This window comes from Bombus impatiens, unplaced genomic scaffold (genome assembly GCF_000188095.3).
Source record: "Bombus impatiens unplaced genomic scaffold, BIMP_2.2 scf_0238, whole genome shotgun sequence".
In the NCBI taxonomy this organism is placed as follows: domain Eukaryota; kingdom Metazoa; phylum Arthropoda; class Insecta; order Hymenoptera; family Apidae; genus Bombus; species Bombus impatiens.
This window is the reverse complement of record NT_176657.1, coordinates 50,688-54,922: the sequence shown is the minus strand read 5'-3', so window position 1 is coordinate 54,922 and position 4,235 is coordinate 50,688. Positions and strand designations below refer to the sequence as shown.

General features: G+C 50.7%; 1 long non-coding RNA gene across 1 annotated transcript in view; it reads right to left on the bottom strand.

Annotated features, from left to right (window-relative positions):
• Positions 1 to 2,069: 2,069 nt before the first annotated feature.
• LOC117151500 overlaps positions 2,070 to 4,235 on the bottom strand; it is an 8,556-nt gene continuing 6,390 nt past the window's right edge. The window contains exon 3 of the long non-coding RNA XR_004461491.1: positions 2,070 to 2,081. This is a non-coding gene — a long non-coding RNA (uncharacterized LOC117151500). The remainder of the gene's footprint in view (positions 2,082 to 4,235) is intronic.

The window sequence follows — 4,235 nt, the reverse complement described above, 5'->3', positions numbered from 1 at the left end:
CGGAAGCCCCGCACCGACCTTCCTCCTTACGACGCCGTCCCGGCAGTGCGCTATGATCCTCCCATCGGCCAGGTAATCCCCGATCAACCCCTGAAGTCGTCCTGACAACCGCCTGCTTCCTCCAGAATACTCCGCAACCTCAGCGTATTGAACGCGTTCTTCACGTCAAGGGCGACCAGAACGCATAACAGGCCCTTTCTTCTGCAGTCCTCTGCAACCGCGACCGTCCTGTTCGAGGGTCCCCCTCCTCCTCCTGAAACCAAACTGGCCCTTGTGGAAGGGATCTCGCCCGATGCTCCTCTCGATGAGTATCTTCAGCGTGTGCTCTCAGACCTTGCTCAATGCCGGCAGTATGCTGATCGGCCTGTAAGCCGACGACAGTGTCGGGTCTCTGTTGGGTTTGGGTATCAGCACCACCACAGCCACCTTCCATACCGCCGGTATCCTACCGCAGTTGTTAACTCCATTGAGCACAGCTAGGAGCACCCTCGGTCTTCGTTCCGCCAGCAGTCTGATCAAAGTACCGGGGATCCCATCCATCCCTGCAGCCTTTCTAGGATGGCATTTCCTGACAGCCATCTTCAAATCTTCCTCGTTTATCCGTAGATCCGTAGCTCCGTCTGGTACCCCAGGTGGGGCCAGTCCGATTTCTGGCCTATCCAGTCGCGATTGCTGCTCGGTAACGAAGAGGTCGTCCAGGATACTCGCTACCCTGTCACCTCCGAGGGGCTCGGATGGTACCGACCGCACCAATCTGCTCCTCACCACTTGATACGGCCTGCCCCACGGATCCTGGTCTAAAGTGGCACAGAACCCCTTCCAGCACTCCTCCTTAATGCGTCCGATCGCCCTCTTCAGGCTCCTTCGCGCAGCCTTGAATTCGTCCACCAGGACTTCCGCATCTCCCCTGCGAGCCGCCTCCGCTCGTTGCGCTCTTTCTCTGCTCCTGCACATTGCGCTCCTTAACGTGGCTAGCTCGCTGTTCCACCAGTAATTGGCTCGTCTTCTCGACGGGAACTTCTTCCTCAATGTCTCGGCACACGTGCGCTCCAAACTATTCTGTAGCCTTTCGCCGCATGCCGACTCGTCGCTTCTTAAAACGTGCTCCGCGTAGACAGCGTCGAATTTGCTCACAAAGCTATCCGCATCGATCTGCTTCGTCGAGTACACGAACGCCCCGCCAACCGCCCTCTTAACGCTGCTCGTAAATACGTATAGTATATAATAATGGTCAGAGGCTGAGTACCAATCCAAGACGGCACTCCTCCTCCAACTCAGCCTCATACGTCGAACGATACACAACACATCCGGGAAGCTAATCCTTCCATTCCTCAGAAAGGAATAGTTCCCCGTCGTCCTAATCGGTACCAACCCGCGCTTCGTGATCACGTTCAACAGGTATGCCCCCTCCGTTCGGTCTTAATGCCACCCCACACTCTAGACTTGGCATTAAAGTCGCCGGTGACCATTAGCGCCGCTTCTCCTCCCCTCCTTCAGAACTCCGTCTAGTTCCCCCCAAAAAGCATCGAAAATGCACCTAGTCGTATTCGGAGAACAGTACCCACTGACACAGAACACGTCGCCGACCCTGATTCCTACGATCCCAGCCTTTTGGACCAGGGTCTCGCTCATCGCGTATCCACCGTTAAACAGGGTGACCTATACGGATGCATCCCCGCCCTCGTTGTTAAACCAATAAGGCAATTGCCTGTAGGGCTGAGAGATGACCACGATGTCCACCCTGCTTTCACACGCGTACTGCATCATCAGGTCCTGCGCCAGTCTGCGCCTATTTAAGTTGATTTATAACGCCCTAATTGCGTCCCCGTCTGAAGGTACCAATACCAACGCGTACCAGACCACTGGGCACGCCAACAAACCGGCTCTCGAGAGCTCCTGGCCTCCATGATCCTCGTGTAGATCTGCAGCCAGTTACTTGCTTCACCTTCACCAGGATGGCTTCCCTCCTTCTCCTACTTCTCGGTACTTCCCTTCCAATAGCCTGTACCTCCCTGTCCCTGTCCGGATGCATCAAGTGCACAGACTGGACGGGAGTATCCAGTACCGCCACGGGCGCTCTTCTCTCCTTCCTTCTTCTTACCACCCTCCTCCATCCATCAGATTCTTCGCTGCCCTCCTCTTCTCTTCGCGCGTCCCTGAATTGCTTCCCGCATGCCTCCGCGTAAGAAGCCTCTCCCCTCCTCGGCCTCTTTCGTTCCTCCGCTCTCAATATCTCCGCCGGCGATACCACCTTTCTCTTGGGGTGGCTGCCCTTGTCCGTCGCTACTTCCTTCCTCGGTATTGTTCCCGCGCCTATCTCCTCTTCCTCCGGGGTTCTCTTCCTCCTCCTTCTCCTCGCTTTCCGCTCCCCCCATTGTTCTAAGGAGGACAGGATACCCTTTATCACGTTCCCCATCCCCCTGATGCCCTCGTCGTCGTCCTCGTCCAATCTAAGTTTTCGGACCGTCATACCTAACATTTGTACCGCTCCCGCGAGGGCCCGGGTCAATCCTTTAAGTCCCGCCCTAAAGATCAGGACGTTTTCTTCTTCCTCACCGTCGCTAGGCTGGGTATCCTCCCTGGCACTATCCTCCAGCTCGCTAGTCGTGGTCGCCCTAATCCGCCTCCTTTTGGTGTTTCTATCTACCACCTTCCTCACCAACTACACCGGCGACCCTTTCCTAGGTATCACAGGCGTGGTGAAGTCGCTGTCCCTTACACCGTAGGAACCACCCGACTCCTCCATCACCTCCACCTGAGATCTACCTCCGATCGTCGGGTTTCTCTGAAGCTTCTTCGTGGGTCTAAAGGGATCACCCTCTTTTACTCCCTTCTGCCTCGAGATTACCGATATGGTGACCTTCTCATTCAACCTGATATCCGCCACCTTCCCCGGCTTCTCCCCACTCAGTGATAGCTTCCTCGTCTCTCCTTCCTTATCTCCTTTGTCCCCTGTAGTAATTACCGTACGAGGGGATGCCGTACGGAGAGTGCCCGGGGATCCACCTCTCCCCGCCGTTCTTCCAGTCGCATGATGACCGTCGGGTCGAGCCTGGGAAGCTACTCGAACTCCCGACGGAGCCTGGGGGCTCCGAAACCCCCTGCGCCGTATGTTTCAATCCTTGCAATAAACTACACCTGTGTTGTACCGCATCAATGGCTAATTCCTGTGGAGATTCATTTGACGCCCACAACCTTAATCCCTGTGTTCATCCGACATATAAAAGAAGACTAGGCGAACTTGGGTATTCCACGGATCCTTCGAATTATAGCCGCTTGCAGAACTGCGTAATAAAAATTATTATTATTAATGGTATGAGTTAGGTTTAGAATAATCTAAGTCTTTTAAATTACAGTTTATATCGAGCTTTATATTTTATTGTTTTTATTTCAACTTAAATACATTTCAGCCAATATCAACAATGATTCTTACAGTCTCGAATACGCAGTTTTAAATAATTAATCATTGTTGGATTTGGAAAGTAGAGTTCAAAGACAAAGGCATCAATGTCTAATGAATGTAAATAAATAAATCGCCAAGCAATACGACGAACAAAACGGCGAACGTGTCAGCTATGCTTGCGATTCTGTTAGAGATATACATGTAGTGTTACCGACAGTTTTTGCGAATATCTCGGAAGCTAAGACCGAGCGGCGGTAAAATGCCAAAGAAGAAGTTGTTGAAAATGTTGATTTCTACAACATATCATGGAAATTCAAGCTGTCGGCCACTTCTTAAATAATTTATTATCTAACATTTTATTCTCATTCTTATTCATTATTCATTAATTTTTTTCTTTAAAAGGAACATTTATTCGTTCATGTTTTTTCTAAATAATTATGTTCGGTACATTATAGAGAAAATTTTTATTCGTCTTTATGCAATAAAAAATTCTCACTTATAAATTGACTTCAATGTATCACTATACATCTGGTAAAGATGAATAGTAGCAGAATGAACCATAAATATCTCGAAAATAAGATCACATCACGTATATGTATGTTGAGTCAAGTACCGAGTCTGGGCCCGAGTCGTCCTCGTGGCGGGGGCTTGGGACAGGTAAGGATTCCTCACTGAAGCTATCCATGTTTTCTTTTACACTGAAGTTATTTTTATTGACACACGAAATTGTTACAGAGTTGACACAAACTCACAATGACCACACACTCGCGACGCTAGTGACAATGGTCTTAGGTTCGATAACGAGTCCGCGGACAACAGGACGGTAGTCGTA